Source organism: Oenanthe melanoleuca, chromosome 2 (assembly GCF_029582105.1).
Source record: "Oenanthe melanoleuca isolate GR-GAL-2019-014 chromosome 2, OMel1.0, whole genome shotgun sequence".
Lineage (NCBI taxonomy): Eukaryota > Metazoa > Chordata > Aves > Passeriformes > Muscicapidae > Oenanthe > Oenanthe melanoleuca.
In genome coordinates, this window is record NC_079335.1 from 48,730,106 (window position 1) to 48,757,121 (window position 27,016).

General features: G+C 36.3%; 1 protein-coding gene across 4 annotated transcripts in view; it reads right to left on the minus strand.

Annotated features, from left to right (window-relative positions):
* The window catches only part of DLGAP1 (DLG associated protein 1), a 390,022-nt gene that overhangs the window by 290,416 nt on the left and 72,590 nt on the right, over positions 1-27,016 (minus strand). For all 4 annotated transcript variants that reach the window (XM_056485289.1, XM_056485287.1, XM_056485286.1 and 1 more), the window contains exon 2: positions 21,629-21,770. The gene's annotated coding sequence lies outside the window, so the exon portion shown is untranslated. The remainder of the gene's footprint in view (positions 1-21,628; positions 21,771-27,016) is intronic.

Here is a 27,016-nt window from a genome sequence, read left to right on the forward strand (position 1 = left end):
ACACATTTTCCCAATGATATTGTCTTGTTCAGGACACTGTTCTATCTAATAATGAAATGTAACTGCACAGATAAAGAGCAGGAAATAGTACCCTTTCCTTATTTTATGATGACCTTGGGAAAATGCAGAATGAACAGGGAAAACTAAAGATGGTTAAAATGGTTAATGGTTAAAACCATAAAATGTCCCCCCAAAATTTTTACATTCTTTCTAATTTTGTATTTCCTGAGTGATAACAAATTAGAGCAAACAGAATAATTCAAACCTCTTATAGATACTCAGTAGCCTGAACAAGACTTTTGATTTAATTTGACAAAACGCTCAGAACTGAGGACACCAGTGTCATCGTTGCTTTGACTGTGCAATGCTGAACAATTTGGAATATAATGGAACTGAAAATAATTTACACATGCACTCCAGTATTGTTACAGACATGAAACTACAACTGGAATATTATTCCTGTGCCTCAGATCCATGGTCTAAGTATGTTAACTTTTCTGCATTGAAACAGACACTAGTGATGCTACATGCTTGTGTTTATTTTATTTTTTCTAAAAGTACTTTGGAAGGGAAAAAGGGATCTTAACAGCTCTCACATCTGTTAACTGTCCCTGAAGAAGTAAAGAGTGTGATAATTTCAATTCCACTTGCTCCACCACCAGGCATACAATTTTCTCTTAGGCGTGCTAGAAAATAATTAAAATTGAAACACATCCCTTTCTAAAAGTATTTACAGAATTTTGATTGTTACCTAACAGCTCCTGCCAGTTTTTCAAACAGCTCAAAGTCTCAACACCAGCCTGTGGTTGAGTTTCTTCAGTGTACAGTTAGAGTGGCCTTCTTTGTTCAGGCTGGACAATGACTACAAATGCAAGAACCCCCAATTCACCTCCCCACCAGAAACTCCGCTGGTTGTGGTCCACACACACAAGCTGTGGTGGCTGATATGCTGTTGAAGACTCTATCAACATTCTTAAAAGAGCTGTCTGAAAATCTCCATTCCTCTTCTGAATCATCTCCGTGGGGGGCAGGGTAGATCAGACCACTACCATTAAAATGCTGACAATTCAAATTTCTGTGAATATATTTCAGAAATTAGCTTCATAAAGGTGTACAGACATTCTGTATGCTGTTGAAGATGCATTCCTTTGCTGTCATCCAGTGCTAACATTTCCTTTTTCATCTGTCTTATGAAACTTCTTTCCACTGATGTCTTTCATACATGTCTTACCTTTTGCTGGAAGGGTTTGCTGTTTGGGGGTTGATGTTTTGCTTTATCTTCCACAGTACTCTGTTATGAACTTTATATTTACCCTATAGGCTATTTTTCCTCTAACTGTTTGGTTTGAAGATTTTTTAAAGAACATATCTCTGAGACTCTCTGCTGCTATGCTGTCATCTTGCAGATATTTATTTGCAATTACACAAATCTTCAACTTTGGTACGGAATCTGCTGAGTCTAAATTACTGTATGTTGATGATAAAATGATACTTCTTCTGCCAACATCTGTTCCTGTAGCCTATTAGATTTTATCAGCCTTATGTCAATCCTTATCCTTTCACAATACCTCTAACATTTGAAGCAAAATCCTCCTTTCTCCACAAAATTCGATCCCTTTCAGAGAGACTGTTTTTTTCCCCCTATGAACATTTATTAGTGTTTTTTCTCCCTTTGCTGACAAGGCATTTTTCATAATGTAATTAGGAAGTTCCTTTCTCTTGAGATTTCTATTTAGTCTTACTCATGACTGCAAAACTATTATTTAGTTCAGCCATGTGCTTGTGGAAACTAGTATCTAACCCCTAACTTTTAAAGGTGCCTGTTCATATTTTTATGTTTAAACAGGAATTTGTACACACACAATGACATTACCAGTTCTGCCTGTGTGGCCACATGCAGATTCCAAAAGATCAGAAGTATTTGCTCAATATCCTCCTAGAACCAAGAGGTATGAGGACAAACTGACCCTAATCCGTCTGAATAATGCTGAACACATATTAAAAAAAAATAAATCTTATTTCAGAAACTTGAAGAGATTACAAAATCTCAGCTGCAGTCCTCACAGTGAAAAGTACTGCACTGCTCCCCAGTCTGCAGTCAATACCTTAGTTTTAAGAAGTGTGTAACAGTGTCTTCTGGAAAACAATCTCTGCATTGAGTAGGCAGATTGAACAATATATATTCCAAACTAAATTATGTCATTTTAAGCTGGAGAGAAATACCAGTGCTTTGGACTCAGAAATCAAGCATACTGCTGTCCTAATACTGTGATTAATGCTGTGAGCTACACCCTGCCTAGCCTTCCTAATCTCTGGGCTCTCTAATTTATAGCAGAGATGGATAGGCTATCAGTGGGGAATTATGAGGATTACTAGCTGTTTATCTCTCCTTTGCAGAGACACTTTGCTGCTTATAGAATTACCATAAACCCTCCAGCTACAGTGCCACTTCTATACTTATCCAGAAGTCTAGATACTTATTGGTCACAACATGTTTTGATAGTCAATATATTAGAAAATGTTGGAGTTTATGGATTTTTTTTTTTGGGGGGGGGTTGTGGTTTTTGTTTGTTTGTTTGTTTTTTGGGTTTTTTGCAAATGATTTGAACATACTGTCAAGATCCGTCATGTTACTTCAGTGGTAATATGTCTGCAGGTTATCTTGCATTCCCTTGAAATCCAGTGCTGTGATCTTGTCTACACTAATTAGAGTTCAGCATTAATGCTTGGAGGTTGCCCTCAAGCATTGCCACAGGTGAAACCATTAAACATATATGCCAAGCCATCTCTGCACTTGCAGCAGGTTATGTAAACCATTTCAAAAGGCTTCATCTTTATGGTCACCAGAAATGTTACTGACTTACCCACTATCTGAAAATTAAGGGCTTTCTCAATGTTTCTACAGAAAGTCCTTATGCTGTGGTGCATTAATTTCTTTTTGGGGTGAAACTAATCAAAAAGTGTGATGGGAAATAGGTGTGCTACTTGTTTTAGTTTCCTGATGAAGGAAGAAAGAAAGGGACTCTATAACATTTACTTTCCACTAACTTAAAAATCTGAATCTGTACAGAAAAACTTTGTCCTTTAGAAGGAAATTTATGAATTAGAAACATCATTAAGATAAATATTAACCCTTGTACACCACATTTTTAATAATCAGAAGTGTCCTCCAATGATCCCTTTTAAATATGGCTTGCATTTATAGATAGGATATTTACAGCCAGGGTATCTCTGTAACCACACAATAATTAAGTGACCATTTGAATATTAACATTCAGCTAAATTATACATATTTCCTGCTGCTTAGATTTAATTTTTAGCCTATATATAGCTTTAAATAACCATATTTTTAAGAAGCTTCTCACCTTTTTCCCATTGTTCTTAAACTTTGTTGTACTTCATAACCAGCCTGCTAAACAGGAGACCTTAAAACACTTAATTTAAAAGTTCAGAGGCTCCAATTTTGTGCATACATATTTATAAACATAATAAAAAGATGTACAACAGAAAGCTGTTTCCCTCCTCTAAGTCACAACATATAATCTTTGTACAGTCATTTATACTTGTCTGTGCTCACTTTATATTCAAAGATTGTAACAAAAAAATGATTTTTTTTTTGTTACATCATCTTTGGTTAAAATAAGAACTCTTTTATTCTCTACATTATCTTCATTCACTTGTTTTTTATACCTACACATATCTTTTGAAATCCTTGTTTTTTTAAGACTTAAAAACCCTCTAAAATCAACCAAATCCAAACCACTTCATGCCTGAATTCCTTTTAGAATGTTATAAAACATCTCAGCACATAAATTTCTCAGCACATAAAACACACAGGTGTAGTCATCCAGGCCCTTCCTTCAAGGTACCATGAAATGAAAATAGTTACCAAAGGAGAGGACCATTCTCTCTAGGAACCAGCCAATCTGACAGCCCCGTCTCAGCTCACATTTCTGCAATTGCATCATGCAAACCTTTAAGGTTTTATCCCATCTTTTAATCTCTAGTCAGTGCCTCAGTATGTATAAATCAGTCAAAATTTATTCCTATTTTCCTTTTTTTCATAAGTCATGTTCTGTAGCACAGGACCTCAATTGTCTGCTAGGATCATCTAGGCTTGTCTTATCTAGTTATTTCCCTTCCATTGCAGTGACTTTGCACACTGAAAATCCTTTGATCTCTCCTCTTCTCTGAACTCCAAGTATAGTCTCCAAGGAAAAGAAATTATTGAATAACATTCTTTAACTGAAGAGAAGGGTATCTACATGGAATTTAACAACAGGGACAGGCAATCACACTAACTACCCAGTCCAATCTCTCACCCTATGAAAGCCTGCTAACAAAAGGAGAGCCATGAGAAAGCCCATCCTCTGCTTCAAGTGAATGTTAAATCCATGCCTCAGTGTGCTGTCTTATCCTATAAGTAGGATGAAATCAACTTTCTTCTGTCCTGGGTTTCTTTGCTTTTCTGGCAGGCCATGCTAAAATCATACAACATTGCAATGTCAAGGCATTGGCAATCCAAATAGTGAAAGGTAGAACTGGGAACATTTCCAACAGGTTCTTGAAATCTAATAGCACATTTATGTAACATGTGAGACTCCTGATTTAAAAACAGGTCATCTAACTAAGTTTGTGTTAATGGATGAAGCATGTGTAAGTCATGTTATCAATACAACTCACACGTTCTCAAGTGTCCATCATTCTGGTCCCACTAGAACTGTTCTTGTCAGCTCTGATGTACATCTGGCCAACTCTTATTCCTCACACTCCCCTGCTGACTGCTCCACACCAGGCTGTGTTCCAGGGACACAGCCTGTATTACCAAGGGGCAGCAGCATTGGTTCACCCCTCAGAAAACAAGGCAGAGCTCCTTTGTGCACCAGAACCAGCTGCTGACAGCTGCAGAACAGTCTCTGGCCTCGCCAGCTCTGCTGCACTGTGAGCACACGGGCAAGAGTGAAGCCATGCACAGCTGTGGATGAATGCTTGCATACAAGGACTTCATGTCTGGATAGTGAGGAGAGAGGTGTACTGCTGAGAGCTGGCTATTTGAGTTTTGATGTCCACACTCTTTGGTTTTTGCTTTCATTAGCTTTGCTGTACATATTGTTTCAATTAATTGTGCAGGTTTCCCTCTTCTTAAGTGAAAATATGTATTAAATTACAAAGACATTTAAGAAATATGGATTCTAAAGCCAAAATAAGGATAGTAAATCTTATTCCAGTGAAACACCCTGTGGAGTATATTTCATTTTAGACAGAATATTACATATGGTTAACATCATTGCACTAGGAGAGAAGGTAAATTTTATCCCAGTACTAGTCACCTATTTTAGCCATATGTGGAACATTAACATAGATCAAGCAATGAATTTGGGTGTGTTGGTATTCATTGCATTTTATGTAGCTTCCTTTTTATCTGTGAAAACTTGAAAACATAAGTTCTTGCTAGGATATGTGTGTAAGGAGCAAATTCTAGTTACAGAAAAATAAATGATCAGGTGGCCTACTGCTTAATTAGTTTCTCCACATTATTCTCTATTTAGGATATGGTGTTAAGCTCTTCTGAAGGGCAGTACAGCTACCAACCTGTGTATCAGTCAATACAGAGTTTCTTTGGTTTGGTGCTGTTTATGAAATTCTTCAAAGAAAAAACACTGAAGATAAATTAACTCACTTGTGCTCCCCATCAGGCAGAACAATATCTGCTTGAGTGTACAACACAAATACACAGACTCTGACAATTTTAAGGAAACTTGTGCAGTTTAAAGGGATGTAGCACATCACTAACCTACAGCAGTGGCACTACTTTTACAGCAGAAGAGTTTAAAATCTACTGCAAATAAGAGAGTTTGTGACGTTTTTAAACAGTAAATTATTTCCCTTAAGAAAATGTTAAAAATTTCTTATTTTGCTATCTTAGAGAGTGAAAGAATATTGAAGTAGATTACTCCAAGTTCATGGTCTTCCTCCAAATTGAATTTTTTTGTTTAGCAATTAAGAGCCACTATGCTGTCTTCACTGTATCCAAGTTGCCATTGCAAAGAAATTCCCCCTATGTTTTTAAAACCCCATAGAAGTAAAAGTGTCTTTGAAAAAGAAAATTAATAGCAGGGTGTGACTGGGAAACAAAGTAGGGGCCGTGTCATGGCAGGAATACAAGTGCCTGTGGTTCTCTAACACATTTACAAGCTCCTTTCCATTACGAAAAATGTCTGCCATTATTAATTTTTTCTCATTATTTTCACAGGATTGGAAATGAGGCACTGTCAATATGAAAGGAATTCACAGAGACACCTTCCTATTATTCTGCTAGCCTCATACCACAACACTGTCCATTTTATTTATTACTTTGCTGAGCTGGTCTTTCCAAAACAAGCAAGCTGATAGAATTACCCCCAAGCCGTTGCCAAAATGATGATTAATATTATTACAAACTAGTGCTTCTCATAAAATAGAGACATAAAACAGATTTCCTTTGACATGAGCTGCAAAAATCCCTCCTTGGCTGGGATGCTAGACACTGCTTGAAGAACATCACCTAGCTCTGAGGACCAAAGTTCATGCACTGATCCTTCCCAGCTGAGGCCACCATGTAGCTATTTTTACCTTCAGATTACCAACAAATGCTAGCAGGGATAATGTCTTTCTAGAAATACCTGCATGCTGCTAAAACACACTCAGCACACATTATTCATTATTACTTCCTTCAAATCCTTTTCCTTCCTTCCCTCAATACCCACAGTCACGTCTCCTCCCCATGCCTCCTCTCCTAACTCCTTTATTTGAAAGTTTATAGACAAAAAACAGGCAAAGTAAACTTTTATACTTAAAATGAAAGATCTACCACTTTATAGTGGCATAAAGTATCACAGACTTATGATAGAAAGGAAAGGAGTTACATTTCCTCCTCACAGGTTTCCAGATCTTACAGATGTAAGTTAAAGACTGAATCTAAAAGTAAGAGACAATTTTATCTAGCAAAGAGTGACACAGGCATCAGTGAAGAAAACATCCTAAAAGATAAGCTATTGCTTACTGGGTGATATTCAGGACAGTCAGGTTAAACGAGGCATAAACTGTAATCAAAATTGCAGCCATCAGGCTGGAAGGACTGGAAAAGAAAATGAAGACAGGAGTGCTCTTCTGGGGTGAGAATAATGCACACTGAATACAGCAGCAGTGAGAAGACTAAAACCTATCTAATGCAGATTATATAATGCTGCATAGTCAACCATAAAAGAAAGCTTTCTTAAAGTTGGAAGGATTAGTGTTCTGGGCACACTCAGCTGAGGCAGAAGAGTGAGCCCTCCCAGCTCACAGGAGTTCCTTGTTCTGTGGTACCTGCAGTGTTACCTGCCCCTGCTGGGATTTGAAAGGAAGATGAGTGTTGTGGTCCCACCCTGGCTGGCCACTGTACCCCACAGCCACTTGCTCACTCCCCTGTATCACACCCCCAGGTGGGGAGAAGAATAGAAAATAAAATCTAAACCCCAGGAGTTAGATAGGAAAAAATTAATAAACAAAATATTGTATTAACAACAGCAGTACTAATAATTTACTAATTATACCCTTATACTAATATAATATTAGACTAATACCAGAAACAGCAATAATGAGAATTGTAATGATAAGAAGAGGGAGAGAGAATAACTGAACCCAAGGGAAATATGTGATGCACAATACATTTGCTCACCACCCACTGAATACTGTTAGTCACATTCCTGAACCACAGTGAGTGGCTTCTGGCCAACTCTCCCCAGTTTGTATACTGGGCACAGCATTCTGTGCCATGTAATAGCCCTTTTCCAGCTTGGGTCAGCTGTCCTAGCTGTGCTTCCTCTCAGTTATTGTCCAACTCCTCACTAGCAGAGCATGAGATACACAAAATCCCTTGACTAGGTGTCAGCACTGCTTAAAAGGTGTATTATTAACATTATTCTCATACTAAATCAAAAACCACTGCACTGTACCAGCTACAAAGAACAGAATGGACTCTGTTGCACCAAAACCAGGACACCTAAGTAACTGACTGGCAGAAAATGCACACAAGAATAAATATAGATCACTTTTTTTTATTTGAGCTCTCAGCTATGCTTGGTATCATTTACCAAGGTATTAAATGTAGAAAAAGTAAACAAACACATTCTCCAAAGCTGCTGTGCAGCTTTATCATCATTTTAAATGAAAACTTATGTGCTCTAATAAAGCTGATAGCTTTATAGTAGAATTTTGTTTCAGAACTATGTTTATCAATGAAAAAAAAGTCAGTGTACTAGACTCAGAATGATAAAGTATCATATTTTTTTGATACTAACAATCAAGTATGAATGACAGATAGCAAGAACATCAGCTACTGAAGAAGCTCATGTGAATATCACACTCATCACCTATCCACCAGGTAGTCAGCTTTCTTTTACTAGAGCTGGAGAATTCAGAAGTGGAAAGTCTGTCAAAGTTACTTCATTTTCTTTTGTGAAGGGCTGCTAAAATTTTATTCTTTTATGCATATAGCTTATGCTAAAAAATGCATCCTGTATTTTTATTTCCTTTTCCCATAAGACCTGGTTAAAAGCAATGGGATGAAGTATGCAAATTGCACACTGCAAGAAAAGATGCCTGTACCACAGGGTGCTGTGGGATTCTGTGATATTCATGTTTCTGCATAACTTAATTTATCCATTAGCAGATAAATAGGAATTGTTAATACTCAGGAGATGTTTGCTCAGGAAGTTTGAGTGGCCTAGGTTGTTCTGGTCCATTAATGGAGAAAGCATTGTTCAATTCCTTCTCTTACACAACAGTGTCTCCTGGGCACCACTGAGGCCACTCCATGATGCTCTAGCAGTGAAACTGCCTTGAATTAGATGATCCAATAATTAGGAATTTCTCTGGCCAGGGGAAAAAAAATCAGTATGAAGCAAGGGCAATGAAACAGCCCATGTTCTCCTCCCTGTTGTGCTCCTGGGGATGGAGAACCACTCCTTGGTTCTTGTATAGTGTGCCAAAAGATAATGTACCCACTGGCAGAGTGCAGAGCAAACCTTATGCTCCTCTAGGTGACACATGGGATTGGGCTGCTTTTTGGTAAACCAGTCACATAATGACTAAAATGCCTCATATTTGTCATCATGCTGTCCATGCAAGTCCTTAATGGTTAAAGAAAGGCTGCTCTGGGAGACTCTAGTCTCCACTGAGCCTCACATTCTCTTCCTGTCAGAAAGATGGCCATGACATACATAAACAAACATACATATTAGGAATGAAGGACAGGAAGGAAGGAAGGAAGGAAGGAAGGAAGGAAGGAAGGAAGGAAGGAAGGAAGGAAGGAAGGAAGGAAGGAAGGAAGGAAGGAAGGAAGGAAGGAAGGAAGGAAGGAAGGAAGGAAGGAAGGAAGGAAGGAAGGAAGGAAGGAAGGAAGGAAGGGTTTGGTCCTCCAGACTTCCTATTTGTCCAAGTTCCCCTATAGTCTAATTTTACAATATATTAAATTAAGACAGAACTTTTTTAGAAACCGCCAGCTTCACAGGAAGTTTGTCAGGACCATGTAGCTCAAAAAATACTTATGATTTGGGGCTTTAATCTGCTCTTTGACAGACCCAGTTATACTAGAAATATGAAACTGTTCCTAGCTAATGCCAACAATTACTTCAACACAGCAGTTGTCTTCTCTTTAATGATATATTACCAGAATTTCCCATTTCTATGGCTATTTTCAACCCTGTTATTCCTGAAAGTACAAAAGGAAATCAGTTGTCACTCAAGCCTATCACTTTTTACTGAAAATAACAGTCTGAGTGTATGATAAGCATGTACAGAAGCTTGGAAAAAGACCCTATCTTTTTTAGACATGATAAACAAAGACTTCTCGTAATAATTCAGTAGGAGCGATTTATGCTGTCATGATCAATCTGGGCATTTTATACTTTCTCTTTCTTAGGGCTCTTTTCTTCTATGAGATTAATTGTTTAGCATTGCTAATTTCCAGTGAGTATCACATTAAAATATGCTGAAAGCTAAGAAAATGTGGAGAGATAATCTGAGGTTGACCACAGCAGATGCTCAAATGCAATTCAGTTTTCTAGAACTGCACAGTTTGACAGAGCAGCAATTGAGCACTCTAATGTATTGAGGAGGAGTTACCAGCACACACATTATCAAGAAAGATGTGAGGCACCCCAGTAAATCAATATTAATTCTAAAATTTAGCTTCAGACTCTTGAGATGGAATTTTAGTGGCATGCAAGAATAAATCTGAAGATGACTCCCAAAAATACAGAGGCAGTACAGGCAGCCTAGATCCCAATTTTAAGTGTGTTCTCTGTACTGTGTTATTTATGCTTACTGCTTTTTTGCTGCATTACTTGCTCATAAATAAGCTACAGGTAGTGAAGGGGGCTGCAGTGGAAACATTCATTACACAGTCCCTGATTCCTACTGGATGCCAGGTTTTTTTAGAATGATCAGCACTGACTGGGTAAGACCACTGAAATGGGAGTCAACATCAAATCTGCAAATTTTGGTACAAAAAATAAAGAGGCCTCACTTGTGGCTAACCCAGATATGAACTAAGATGCAAAAAATTCAGAAATAGCTTAAAAGGTTTTGTCCTGAAAGAATATGCAACAGATCTCAGGTGATGTTATGTTAGAAATACACAACAAAGCTAACAAATATGACAGAAAAAAAAAATTCCACTTATTTTAGTGGAATATGGAAAACAATCTAAGATTGTAAAGCTATGAGTAGATGTTTACTATACAATTAATTTCACAGATTAAAAAAACTTCTCAGTGGCTACCAGCAAAATCTTATTGCTAATACTTAATAAAACTACATTTCTTTTATTTGTTTCATTTCACATTCTTAACAGGACTTACAACTGCCAATGTGAGGACGAGTAGACAAGTGATCAGAGAGAATTTAAGCTCAGTTTTATCAGCCAATAATGACTAAAAGAAACACATTTCATGTCCACATTTCAATCCACAAGTCCAGAGTTTCATCAGCCTCACCTGTTTAAATTAATACTGCCTCTCTTTTGAAATTTCCTCTACCAATGCCTGGAATTGCACAGCTACAGCTAAGACTATAAAAATTTCTTGTGCAAATCACCACATCATAAACTTTTGGATGAAAAGATACAAACTTCAGTAGAAAAGAAAATGCTTGTTTGTGACATTTATTCTTTGAACATAAAGGTGGCTGACAAAAAATCAATCAATAAATAAAAAAATTCTAGCATTATATGTATATACTAGTATATTATATGTACCATTATTTTAGTAAATTTAAGACTTTTTTCCTTTTCCAAAATGTCAATATAACAAAAAAATCCAAATACATCCTGCAGTAATGAAAATAACCACAGTAATTTCTTAAGTATTACTTTTATGGGTTAACCACAGCTAATTGATGTAATTTACAGTGTACACATTTAACACATTATACTTAAAATTTATTTAAACACATACTAGTAAGTCAGTAAAAGCACTTTTGCTGGAATCAGATCATAAGCAATACTATTGCAGAATCCAGTGGAATAGAAAATAACTTCAAATTATTAAAATTAAGATTTTTATATATCACATATTGTTTGATAATGATATATGTGCACTGTACACTATACATTTAGTATTTATCTAATGTTTTCATGAGTCACCCATAATTAATAACATACAATTTGCAACTACCCCACAGACACCAATAACAAGGCAAACTCTGCTTTGCACAGTTCAAGGCATCCACAGTATAATTGTTCATGGCCAAAATACTCTCTGCTGATGTGAAAAGACAGTAACAGCCACTTTTGCTGTTCATATTTCTTCTGAAGAGTAAAACATCTAGGCACCAGAAAAAATGAAATATTATTTTCTATCATCTTGCATTACAGAGAGGATGGAGTTATTTATTAATATTATAATACTTATCCATATATGGCATGAAAAACACCTTTATTTCTTCATGTGATTTTCATAATTCTGTTGCACTCTCAGTAACTGTTCTCTTTTCTCCCTCAAATTCCCTTCCCACCCTACTGCTGCAAAGCCACACTGAGATGCTGTGAACCAAGAGAAGCAAAGAATCCTAAGAATAACCAAATGGTCAATGACTGTGCTTGGTACCAAGTGCTTGCTCAGAAAAAAAGTTAAGAGAGAAATAGCTAAAAGGCATATGTTTTGAATAGTAGGGACAAATTACAAATACTACCCATAGTTTCTCTGTTCATACTTGCTCATAAAAATTCAAGACACAAAATTTTTAAAATGACATGCTCATTTAAACTCAAGACTTCAGCTATTTGCTACATATACAGGTCAATCCTCCAGTATGAATTAGTTTTAAAGTTATAGTTCTTAAAATTAGTTTAAAATTATAAATTGTTCAAATACTTTTTAAAACTTATTTTAAGTTTTAGTAATTTTGATAGGTTATATGGTTATATTAAGGTACCAGAATTTTTAATAATACACTGCAACTCTAAGTGGACTGCAAATTTTTCATAACCTCATCTTTTCTGAAATAAATGTAGTGTCTCATAAAACACATAAAAATACTGCATCTAATTAAGTAAATACTAGAGATAGACCTCCAAACAAAGGTTTACCAACAAAATTTAGGGGTTTATTGAACCAAGAATAAAACTACTCAGACTGTTTCAATGACTTGGCCTTTTCTAATCAAAAAGTATTTAATTTGTAAAACATTATTCTTTGAAAGACACATACTGGATGGAAGTGTGAATCTCAGTGTATTTCAAAGAACAGAGACCACCATCCACAAGAGTTCCTGTGTGATTAGTGGAAATTAAATGACCAAATTCCAGTTTGCCTTACAGCCTTCAAGTATTTTGTCCCCCAGTGTTTTAAGTATGGTTAGGCACACCTTTCTCCCTTCAGTGCTTCTCGAGAGTTTGAGCTTTACTGTCAAAGTACAGTCAAGGTTCAAACTAATTGTGCTGCCTAAGAAGAGAGTTATACACTTAAAGCATCTCTGATGACATTTGTTAAAAAAGATAAAGCTTCCAGCAGGGGTCAGTCTCAGAAGAGAGGTTGTCTGAAATAAATGAATAAAAGGGTAGAAAAAGTCTACCTAAATACTACTGAACATAATACAGACCTGTTAATCTCCTTTGAATTCCTGTTAGCTCATTAGATTCCCTTCACTTGCAATGCTGAAACATGCAGGTATATTATGTTTCATTAATATAGGTGATGAGGCAGCAGGGGTGACTTCACTTAGGAACTACAAGAATGGTGCTGAATGCAATAGCAGAAATCGTGTAAAATAAACCTTGAATATTTATGAAGTGTCTTCAGTAGAGACAATCCCATAGTAATGTTAGATTTTTATTATTTTAACTTATTAATTATAATTTATGTATACACTAATTCTGCCTTAGATATGACTTAACACTTTTTCCTGTGATGTTAGTAACTGTAAGAGTTCATCTTAACTTTATTGTGACTATTTTCATAAAATTGCATTCATACTTGAAACACAGAGCAAGCAGTCTATTAATCTATAAAAATGAAAGTTCCATATAGTGACTTATGTCACTTGCAAATGCCAAAATAAGTTCTAAGGTCCAGAAACATGGTGTTCCTGCAATTGCAAACTGCTTCTCTGGAAGAACCATCCAAACAAGTTGACCCTGATGGTAGAACAGAAGCCTCAAACAGACTTAAATTCCAACAGTTGTTATTCTGAGGTGCCTTGGAGAAGTCAATTCCATAGCATATTTGCCCTCCAATGAAACAAGGAATAGAAGAAAAGGGAGTAAAGAGCTGCCTATTGACTTTTGCTGTGTTTAATAGGACACACAGCACTCCTCTGGAGTGCTCTAAGCCCAAAAAAACCCACACCATAGGAAAAACATCTCAATAAAGTCCTCTTCATGTAAAAGTTTACTATCACCCCCCTCCTCCCCCACTGTAGCCCCCCCATGGATTAGTTTCTTTGACTTTTTAGTGATTAACTATTGCACTAAAGCTGCCTGGAAAAGAGATATCCCATTTGCAATGGATATAGTTAATAAAACAGATAATATTCCATCAGCATGGTAAAATCACTAAATAATTCAATTCAAGCTTTCCAAAGACCATTAGCATATTGTGCCTTTCAACAATACCAACATCATTTGATGTCAACCCATTTATTATCTAATGCCCTGAAATGCCTTGTACCTCTTGCTCATGCATTCCCATGCACATTCTATCCTTTCTTCTTTTAGTGTAGTCTAAATGCTACTTAAAGATTAAAGCTATGAATTACTATAATTTTAATATTCCAATACTTATATTACTTTTTGTAATTTCATTGTTTTATGCACTGATGGCCTATTCAAAGGAAAATTTAATTCCAGAGGTGATCTATCATGTTGCAAATGTAATTTTTTCACATGCAGCAAGAATAAATCTCATCACCTTACTATCTTTCAAGGCATCATCCCTCCTAACCACAAAATGATTTACTGACTTGGCTGAACTATTTTTCTTCTAAAAATTTAGAACCATCAGAAATATTTAATGACTCGATTTAAAGTGCTGAAATAGAAGCACACTGAAAGAATATTAAAATGCTGGTATTCCCCCAAGAATTAACACCTGTCAAATCAATAGGTTTGGAAGTAGAAGACATCTTGTCCATTTCAATTGCAAATTTTCAAGTAAACACTCTAAAAGTAATGTGCCTTTTTTCTGAACAAGCATGAAAACACCAAGCTCCTTTAGGACTGCAAGATTTGCCAAGGCTTAATTATGGAACCTCCACATTCTTTTTACTTCAAAAATTAATCATGTATGAGAGGTAACCCCTCTCCTTTGGAAATTACTAGTTGTAATTTAGAGTGTTGCAAAAGATAATTCTGATATTGATTTAACTATTACAGCACTAAAATAAGGCTTATACTCTTTGCCATACCATTTCTAACAGCAAAATGCCACATTTTCCAAGATATGTCATACAAAAAAAGATACATAACACAACTTTACTTTCAATGTGGCAGAGCAAATTATATCCAAATGTTGTATCTAAGACTCTGCCTGATAAAAGTCTATCCAACTACCAATAAAATTATTACTTATTTACAGGCATCAACACTTTTAAATAGGAATTTAGAATAAACACTTATAATACTACTCTTGTTGGGATACCTAGGCAGCATAGTTGCAGCTGTGAAGTGTTAGCTTATACTTGAAAGAAAAAACACACAAAAAACAAACTCAAAAAAACTACTACCCATTTCTCTTTAAACATACAAATTTTTGCATCTGTGAGATGGGCCATATAAGACTGAAAGTTAATGTGTTTGCAAAGATCTGAGAAATGTAGCAGTGTTTTTATTGCAGAACATTTCAAGCAAATATTAAAATGCATTAGAGTAAAAAAATTGAAAACTAGGTAAAAGATGCAGTAGAGGAACAAATACAACAGAAATCAAGATTTTATTTCTGTATGTATTTATATATATATATGTTCATATAACCAAAACCCCCAGCTAGAGTTTATGATTGTGTATAACAAAATACTTTTAAAAATTAGAAATAGTTAAATGGATCATCCCTTTTCACTATAAAAGATGAAAATATCAGCAAAAAGTTCACTTTTATATTAAACCATTTATGTGTGAAACATCTTATGCATGCATGCATTCTTCAGAACCAATATAATAGTGTGTATATTTATGTGACTTTATGCTTCTGACAACATATTTGATCACCTCAAGGTTCAAGCAAAACAAACTTCACAAAAATGAAAATAATAGAACAGATAGAAAAGAATAAAACATGCTTGAGGGCATGGGAGTTGGATATCAAACCATGAGATAAAATACATCTGATAAAGTTTTAGTGATTGCCGATTTTGCAAAACATCCTTTACTACAAAAGGGGAAATCCTGACACAATAATAATGTCAGTACTCTAATCAACTGCTCATGAACTTCAGTAGCACACTTCTCAGAAACTAGCATAAGACAGTGTTAGAACAGTTAAAGGACAGTTGACAGTGTGAAAAAGTGTGAAAAGAAATTTGGGACACAGCCAAGACTCTAAAAAGCTCATTCTGACATTAAAGATCTGTATTTCCCTGAAAGTTTCCCTGAAAGTATCCCTGAAAACAGTTAAGTTCTTGCAAACACCCTCTAACATTTTGATGCAACAAAGCTCAGCTATCTAATGCCTGTCCTGGTTACACTCCACTAGAATTATTTTTTTCTCAGTTGTAGGAAAAGTACTGCAGCATTAAAAGCACACTCTAATTGTCTGTGTTTGTTGAAGCTGTTGAGGCAACACAAGTTCCAGCATCCTACCTAATCTTGTGGCATATGTCAGGCTTTTTCAGGAAGGGGGTCACCAGCTCAGTGCTGCAGGAGCTCTGGTTATAGATGGGAGCAGTCAAAATTCACTTAAAGCTACCTTTTTATTCAAGTGTGCAACTGGCTTACACTAAAAAACAAAGATCACTGTTCCCACATTCCAGAGCCTGCTCAAACACTGCTCTTTGAATTCATACAAAATACATCAAGTCTACTGTTGATTTCATTACTGCACTGTGATAAACACGATTTACTATTTTATTTATTTTCAAAATACTTTTGATTTGAACCCACAATTTTTATCCAAAACATTACTATAATACAGGTTCTCTATTTATGTATCATTTTGCATACTTTTGCAATATCCTTTAGTCTTGCTCACTAGCCAAGGAATTGTGATTCCCTACATTCCTTTTCTCTTTTACCAGCTTATAACACTGGCTAAGGCAAAAAGTAATTCAGTATCTTTTTATGTAATGCAGATCTCATTCTATGTGATAACATTCAAAATATGTCATAATTCAAAAATAAATAATTACTCTTTTTCATAGAGAAAGCTAGCAATATGTGCCAAGATATCTGCAATATGTAATCTGTGATTAAAGAAATACAGTATGGTTTTATTTATGGAGTTAAATGTTTCCTTAAATATATGGATAAATTTTTGAGATGAGGAAAGAAGAGATGTTCTAGACTGACTTGAAATTTCTTTTCCCTGTGTTTTCCTTATTTTGAGAAAATGCTAGATTTCTAGCTGCAAGTCAACTGTGACCTTTTCTCCTGTCTGTGTGTTTGTAATGTTTCATTCATAAGGAGGTTGGATTCAATTTTTACAAAAAATATTCTCACCTTTTCTCACCAAAAAAGGCATAATATTAAAATCCAAAGCAAATAAACATAAGATCCCACAAACCACCCTAAGTCCTGCTGGTATGCTGTTGTATTTTTTTTTTTTTTATCGTTCTGTGCCTTCACAATTTTTCAATGCTGGTCTTAACAAAAAAATTGCAGAAACTATTTTAATTACCAATCCTTCGTTGTACCACAACAGGATTAGTTCAATTAATTCTGGGGCTACTTGTTCATAGCAGAAAAGAAAATTACTATCCTTTCAACTTCAGTTAAGGGAATTAATTTTTCTATCTTTGTCTTATTGGGCTTGAACAGAAAAGCTATTGGCTTCACTTTGTGAAATAATATATCTTGAGAAGATAGGAAAACTCAGTTAGGAATGGACATCAGGCAGTTTCCAGTTCCAGCTCCTGCTCCAAGCAGGCTCAGCTGTGGGACCAGGCTTGGGTGCTTGGAGTTGGGTCTTGAGCACTTCAGAGAACAGAGCCAGCACAGCTTCTCTGAGCAACCCAAGGTAGCACCTAGTTGTCCTCAGAGTGAAAATGCTCTTCCTTCTATCCATTCTAAACCTCTTGTTTCAACTCATGGTGATTAACCTGAGTTTCTGCCTCTGCACCTCAATTTGCCAGCGTGTTTGCACTGGCAGCAGTTTCAAGCCAAATTTTCTTGGATCTACTCTTGAAAAGTTCTCTTTGGTATGCTATATTGTAGTAATTCCTATAAAGGACCACAGCAAACCAGACAAAATCTGGATGACTTTCCTCAATCTCATTAGTTCTCTGCATGATTCTGACATCAGTGAGGCTGTTTGCAGGAAATCCAATAAAGGCACTGTTACATATCATGGAGTTCAGTTGCAGATTAACACACCCAGCATCTGCTGTCTACATGCAAGAAGATAGTTAAGTTTGCTGTTACCTAGACAGCTAAGGCCCAGCTCAGTTGGCCTCAGAGATACCTTGGAACATCCCTTCCTGGCTCCAGCAAGCCCCCTAAGAGGCTGCAGTTCTCCTACAGGTGCTGTGGTGTATTTTTGTATTCCACATGGATGTCTGAAGTACACCTAGAGACATTCAAAGGTGTCAGTCAATTGAACCTGTAGGAGATGAATGGATGCTTGAATTACTCTTTTGTCCTGGCTATCATGAAAACATATAGCACATCAATTATATAAGAATCCAGGCAGCTAGCAAGCATTTAGACACCAACTAAAACCCAGCCACAGCCTAAGATCATGACAGATGAGAGCAGACAATTACAGCTCATTAAAGGAAAATGCTATATGGTATGGGTGAGAACCATGAAATGGTAGCACCATATCCTGGGAAGCAGCTTCTTCAGGCTTTCAGTCATATACACATTGTTGACAAAGTTCCACATGAGAGAGTAACAATATTCTTCTGCTGCTTTCTTATTCCTGACCACTTCATCTAAGAAAAGACTATTAATTAAAGAGCAACAACAAATGCAGGCCAAACATGGCTCTGTAGGTAGAAGAGATGAGAGGCAGAAGGCAAATCCTACATCATCTCTATTTCCATCTTTCTGTGAAACCAGTAATTCAGTGGTGCTCAGCAAAATCAAAAATAAAAGTCAAAAATAATATACAGAACTACCATGTACCTTTTGAGAAAGAGAAGATAAACTGAGTTCTCAAATATTCAAGCTTTCCATACTTCTTGGAAAACTAAAAGGGCCTTCTAGAATTTTTCTCTAGACAGTAACAGAGATTTTCATCTGTTGTAGCTTTGAATTAAAGTGGCAGGCCTTGACCCTAAAAAAGCTCCAACTAAATTTAATAACTTCTATTAATGCTCCTCTTATTTTTCCAGTAAAATTTCCGTGTGGCCTGAAAAAGTACACTAAAAATACTGAAATCTACACTGCAGATGTGAGAGAAGTATGAACAAGGAATGAACATTTTAGGATTTTAAGCAAATATGATAATCTTGTCAAAAGCAGAAAATATTTCTGAGACACAGGTTGTTCTTTCTGCAGGTTCCATTTTGTTATTGTTTGGTTTATTTTCTAGGGGTTTTTTTTCTGGTTTTCTAGTTTTTGATTTGCACTTCTCCTAATATTTTTCTCAGCTTAGTCTGTTTTTCTCAAAAGAATAATCTTTATATCCCAGACAGATGCCTAATTCTGCCTGACACAACCTTATGACTTCTTTTCAGATCAAACGATGCTAAACACAAACACCCAAACTACACAGAGATGCAAGCTGAGGTTGAAGGATTGCTTTGATATAACTATAGGTACAACATTGGGAAAGTTTTCACATGATGCTTTGATTAAATTCCTTTAAAAGAATGTTCATGAATTATTCAGTTGATTAAAAGTGCAATGATTCATTTTAACAATATTGCAAAATGGTTTGAATTAATTACTTTATGAGAGAATCCAAACTACCCCGGGTACAAATACTCTGAAGCCATCTGAATGAATTCTTAGATTATCCTAAATATTGCTCTGTGAAAAGTGTTGTTGAGTTCATTTGTCCCCTATCTAGGCCAATACAATTAATGAAAGATAATACTCCACTGTCTTTCTGATAATTGTGGGGTCTTAAAAATTACACGCCAGCTATTGCTGGAGAAGAATGCCATCATCTTCCTATGAAAAACAGTTTTTCCTAAAGTGAATTTTTACCTAAAGTATAAATTAATACTAATTGTTTAGTGAACACCATGAGCAATACTGTGGGATCCCTTTATTAGAGGGAGGTTTCACTTTATAAATGAATAAAGGCATTTTTATTTTTGCTATTTTGCAAAATACTTGTTTATGGCAAACTGTCACTTGCATTCAGATTCAGAATGCAGAAACTACAGTGATGGTTCCTTGGAAATGCTTAAAATAGATAAGATGGATTGACTGATTGCATATTCCTTTGAATTATTGTGAAAGTACCAGATCTATCTAAATCATGCCATGAAAAAAAGTGGAGTTAGAAGTTATGTAACTTCAAGTTGCTATAAATTGCTTCTTGTTGAAAGCTATATAAAACATTTTCAAATCTGTCATGTTCCACCTCTTCTGCTTAAAAAAATAAATCCAAGTGAAAATGTCCAAGAAAAGTATGAACCAGGTTTATGTTGTTAAGTTGGAGCAAAAGCTTGCCACCATCAAGACTGGATACTCTTTAGCAATTAAACCAAGAAACTGGTCCATTTTTATGTCCAGAATGTATTTTTTACAGTAAGACACTATATTTTATTAGGTTAGCTAAACCAGTGTAGCTACATAAGCAACAAAGCCAGATGAGACATACTTCTCCTCTTAGACACACTGTCATCATTTTTCATTTAATCCAAGTTTGATTCTTGAATACAGATTTTATCTACCTTCTTTCTGCTGCTGACATTCCCATGTGCCCTCAGAACAAGCTATCTGACAAAGCAGCCAGGCAAATACATTTTCTACTTCTCCTCCCACGGCAGCATGCAAGATGTCTGTGCAGGCACAGCATCCCAGAGAACATGCTCTACAAGGTGTGATCTGACCTCCAGACTTTGCCAGAAAAGAGTCTCACACCATGGACCAGTCTGACCTACCACAAAGCAGGAGGGATGCAGTACAAGGAGAACATGAAGGAGAGCCAGAAACTGCTTTATTTGTAGCACTGAACAGAAGAAATCAGCACAGCAGGCAGCAGAAGATAACACAGAGCTTAAAGCTGTGGGGCAGCACCCAGAAGCTGCTTCTGCTAGTCCTGAGAGTAACCAGCATAGCCAGTAGGAACTGCAGAACCATTGAGATGAATGTCAATTTCCTTCCTTTCTAGCCTAAAACATGTACTGAATTTGAGAAAGGAACTACTTTTTCCTCATTTGGCTATTACATATATATATATATATATATATACACACACACACAAAAGAGTTTTTTACTGACAGTGAAATTCTAAATCTTTTCAGAGTCTCACTGGGACCAGACATTGCAACTACTTCAAGCGAGGCTTTGAAAGAGGGCATCCAGAAAAGGCACTCATCATTTTCAGGACAGAATACCCCTCTGCAAATAAAAACTTGCTTACTAGCAGAGCTGCTTTCCTGAATTAAACAAAGTGGCTGGCAAAACAAAATAACAAGGGGTCATGGCAGAATTAGAGTTGATATGTTGAAAGTGTGTATCACTCAGCACTGAGTACCACTCCATGATTATACTCTATTTTGTACTCTGAAAAACAGCAGCCTCCTACAGCAACAAACACAATTATAAGACAGATACCATTTATCCCAGGAAACCTATCTGCTACTTAAAAAAATACTAAAAAGGAAAAACAACCCCTTGTGGTGAAATTAGCTGAAATTAGCTCTGATGATGATTTGTTCTTTATATCAAGAAAGAAAAAAAGGATGTTTTTGTTCAGCAGGATTTATTTTTAGACTGGCAAAGACACAATGGTAAACAGAACTGGAGCTCTGTGGGCACCTACTGAGGTTAAATTACCTTTCATGCCATTTGCACAGACGACTGTTCTCAAGCAGCTTGAGCAGATGGTCGGGACACCATTGTCCGTTTACTTGTATCCACAAAGATAAACGATTGCTCTCTGAAATCCTGAACAATATGGCCCTTGTGATGCTTCAGGCTGCCAAGGAGAAAAAAACAAACAAAAAAAATATATAAATTTAGCTGAGGAGAACAGAAGAGTTTTGATTGATGTAATTTCATTTTAAACAACAAGTACATATAGAATAATACAATTTTTTAGATTATAAAAGATATCTAAAATCATCAAGTCCAAATATTAACAATATTGAGTCCACCACTAAACCATGTCCCCAGGTGCCACATGTCTTTAAAACACCTCCAGGGATAGTTACTTCACAACTTCACTGGACAGGCTGTTCCAATATTGGGCAACCCTTTCCCTTAAGATACTTTTCCCTAAAGCCAATCTAAGCCTTCCTTTGCACTACTTGAGGCCATTTCCTGTGGTCCCATTGCTAGTTACATGGGAGGAGAGACTGACCCCCACCTTTCTACAGCCTATTGTCAGGTACTCATAGAGAGGGTCCTCTCTGAGCCTCCTTTTCTACAGAATAAACACCCCCAGCTCCCTCAGAGCCTCTCACAGGATTTGTGCTCCAGACCCTCCCCCAGCTCCACTGCCCTTCTCTGGACATGCTCCAGCACCTCAATGTCCTTCTTGTAGTGAGGGACCCAAAACTGAATGCAGGACTCACGGTGTGGCCTCACCAGTGCCCAGCACAAGGGGACAATCCCTGCCCAGAACTTGGCCTTGTTGAGCCTCACACTATTGGCCTTAGCCCAAAATATCACTAATCTGGGACAATGTCACTGAATGAACACAATTTGTTCCTTAATACTTCTCAAAGCAGGAGATGCAGGTAAAAACAAATCATACACAGTATCTCTGACTGAAATAAGAATCTATCATGTCTGCACAACAGTTTCTACTACATTTAAGATTTTCTGAAGCACACTGCCGAGTAAAAACTCGTTCTGCCTACTGGACCAGAGAGGTAACCAGAGATATCCAGAGTCATGCCAGAGCAGAAAACTGCCAGGACACAGTGATCCACCCAAGTGTTGGTTGAGAAGGTAATTTCAGTTGTTTTAAGAACTTCCCAAACTCCTTTGAGAGAAGCCCTGGTTAAGCAACCCCAATGTGAGCATTTTGCCAACAAGCAATTTGCTAAAACTGTACTTTTATTATTAGAAAAATTTACTAGCAAGAGAGATGAGTTAAAAGGATTGGAGACAACATGTATAACTACACAGAAAATTCTAAAATCTTAGAAATAGTCTTTAGGATTTAAGAGTGAAGTGAGCAGGTATTCATCTTTGAACTTGCAACTAATAATTGCATAACCTGTCAATCCTAAAAACTCCCAAAAACAAAAGGAAAAGCAAGGTTTCTGAATATGGAAAGAATAACATGGAATCAGTGAAAGGGCCTAGACATGGACCTCAATACACACAGCAAAATAAGACAGAATTGGGTTTAGAAAATAGTAGTGAAATTAGATAACTATGACTCACCACCACTCAACATCCTGAAGACAGCAGGTATTGCAAAGCATTTAATTAGCTGAAGTTTCACATAAAGATGTATAGTTGTTTCTGAAATAACTGCTTATTTAACTAATGACACAACAAATAAAATTCATATCCTCTATCTAATACCACACACTTCACAGCAAAAGCAAGTAAACAGTGGATATATCTCTCCCTTTCTCATTTCAGTCATCAAATTACTTGTTTTACTTTCTTGCTTTTTGCTGTGATGCTGGCATACTCAGCATGCTCACAATAAATGTACCATTTTGACATTTGTCAGATTTTTTTAGAAATTGTTAACACTCATTGGAGTAAGGAAAGAAAGGAAAAGACAGGTTGAGATAAATTTCAAATAGTGACATCTAGCAATACAAAGTAATATGTTCTGATACTGAGGATTAATTATAGCTCAAAGAGGAAGAAATAATCAGGAAATAATGGAAACATGAAGAACTTAATAAAAATTTGGTTAAAAAGCTAGGAAAAGAGAAAAGTTTGGTTTTGTATAGGAATAAAATAGAAAGCACAAATGGGAAGAATTTTCCTCTGCCTTTGAGAAGGAAGGAAACCCCAAAGTGTGTTTATTTCTAAATATCAGTGTCTTCTGCTAATGTCATTAAAAAAGAACAATAAAACAAACAGTCAGAGCCTTTCTTCCCCCAAGGGAACATTTTCTATGCTTTGCTTCCACCATTTTTTTCCCACAAAATTAAAGGGAAGGCCACTGACCCTCAGCTGTTTGCTTCCCCTTAACATCCCCAGATATATTTGCCTATTTGTAAATAAAATATGTAAATAAAATAAAAGTAATGACTATGCTCACGAACATAGGATCACCTAGATTGGAAAAGACCTTTAAGATCTTTGAGTCCAACCATAAATCTAGCACTAAACCATTGAATAATGCAAAGGCAGCTGCATTGTAATCAGCTATCCTGTTTGAATGACATCAGTTAAAAAGAATGCAACATTTTATAGGAAATATGGCAAACCAACATTATTTACAAATGTGCTATTTGAAATGCATTTTTATAACTTCTGTACTGTCTGAACTGAGGCACCCATAAATGTTTCAGCTCTCTGTTTAACTCTCTCCAGACATGAAATTTTCCAAAAACATATCAACAATATGAATTTGAAACTGCCGTGAATAAGAATTCAGCAAAACAAATAAAATTTCACTTTGTTTTGTTGCCCTTACCACGAGCTAACAAGTGCCATGAAGGGTAAAAGCAATACACTGAGAGAAAAGCAAGTGCACACCTGTATAGATGGATTTTCAAGAAAGCCCAGGTGCAGAAAGTTTTATAGTTAAAACAACTGGGATTTTTTTTCTTTTTACAAGTAAAGCAGTAACAATTTCCTCCACATAAATTATCTCCTAGATCCTCCTGTGAGCTGGGCCATAATTAATGTACAATAACAAGTTGTCAGCTGCTGGAAAAACTGAGACACAGATTTAGGCTGTCTTTGCCTTTATACAGCTGGGCATATACATCTTCTGATTACCAAAGATAGTTTTCTTTCTGCAGGTTTAGAAGTGCAAGCCCCAGTGGGAAAGTCAGGAAGGTGTTTAAGGTGTTTCCATCTCTGTGTTATGCATTAAGTTAAACTGATCATTATTTATGGAGAGGGAATATGCTGCATAGGCTCAGAAATAAGGCTTAATAAAAACACAGATAAAAAACAGCTTCAGTATTAACAGTTGTAAAATCAGCAGCTGATTCCAGTAGGAATTTCCCAGTAGCTAACCACTTACATACCCCATCTCATTTGTGGGTCAGTACAAATGTAGCAGAAGAATTTAGTGAGACTACTGAAATCTCACATATCTTCCAAGGACCTCAGGATACAGCACATATTATTCCTTAACCACAGAAGGATGATAACACAAAATGGAAAAGTTGTGTTTAGTCTTGGTGCCATAAGTGACCAGCCTAAAACACATTTCTAACAGACAGCTAGTCTAAATGAGGTGTGCTAGAGGTAAAAGAGTTTAGGAGAAAAATGCCAATCAGAAGAGCAGGTAAGTGACAATTTGGTGGTGAAGTTAGTAAAACTTGTCCATTTAATCTTGCAGACAATGGTTTATGAAGTTTTCAGCTAAGAGGTATCCACAGATTCAACCTCAGTTTTACAAACGCATGCACAGAGAAGGAAAGGCTACTTGAAACTGCTTTGTTGCAGAACTTTAGTTATTTCTTAATTATGAAGGCTTTCTTTCATCCACTACAATATCAGAGGAAGAATAGATACCCATGTCAGCAGGAGACAGAATGAGCTCCATGATAACATGGACTGATCATAGAACATTCCTTTAAGAACAAATAAAAAACCTCTCCTTGAGCAACCAATGCCATGGTTGTTAATAAAATATTGGCTTCTGACTTGCTGAAACGAGTTCACCAAGAATTTAAACTATCTGACACAGGATTTTATAGTGATAAATGAAATGGGAGCTTTCAAGTATAATATACATTACTAAGGATGGAAATATTTCTGACTTTAAATAAAAATTAATACCATGACATATTCGAAACAATTTTTCACTTTTAACATGCACATCTCTTAGATACTTGGCAGAAATCATGCCAAGGTTAGAATTTCATTACTCAAGTTCATCACCTAAGGAAGGAGAAAGAGGAAACTAATATAATATTCACACTCAAAACAAATTTTATTCAACTACATTAAGACTCTAAAGTGAATAAAATTTTGTGATGTTGTCTAAGAAAGTATAAAATGCTCAATTACCTACTATTTCCTGCATTGTGCAGACAGATATACTTTGTGCAGAATGGGTGGTAAAAGAGATACCAAATCAAAATGACTATTCTTCACAAGACTTTTTACAGGTATAAAGACATAAAGCAAGTAAAAAGAAATTCCTAAGATATCAGTAAATGGTGAAACCACATGCCTTTCAAGAAGTATTGGAAATGCAGGTCAGTGTAACCTGCAATTTTATAAACTGTGATAAATATGAATGAGTTGCAAGATGTCTATTACAAATGTACACCTCTGAAAGCTTTAATTGCACTGCCAAGCTTCCAAGAATTTGTTTTAGGATTTCTGTAATTTCTGCTTGCCCCTATTCTGTTGTAACTTTCATCATAATAAAGATCTGTTTTCAATACACCCACCATCCTTCCATTCTGGGAAGCAAAATCTTCATTAAGCTTACATACCCAATGATGACAGGCTACACTGAACACAGGTCTTACAGACTCAGTTAATATTCTGGACACCTGAAAACTTTCACAGAGGTAATCCATGACTAGATGGACTCCAAACAACTTCAGTACTGTTAACCTGGAAGTCCCTAAAGCCTAAGCAGTTACACTTTATTTCATCTGCAGGCAGGAGGCAGTATGAAAACAAGATTTAGTCGGGAAAAGGCAAAGCAACTCTCTCCTACTTGGAACATTTGCAGACCAAGTGCTAGTAACCACCTCTTTGACCATCAAAGCAGCCAAATCCTGAAGTGAGACATTCTGAGAGATTGTGGAACCTGCACCTTTGGAGATATCTAAATTAAATGGTACAAGACTTTCAGCTTTCTGATCCAGCTCTTCAGCCATCCTTGTGGTCCAGATGTGCCTTTAAAACTTAACAACCATTTTGATCTGTGCAAAATTAATTTTTCCTCAGCTGAGGAAACAACAACATCCAGATGACAAGGTAGGAATTTGGCTTGCTCTACTTCAGGAATTTTCCAAAACGAAGGGAAGCTGAACCAGTGTGTTCCAAATTATCTGAATTGTTTTTCATTTGCCATAGGAGAATAGCACCTCAGCTTTATGATTCACA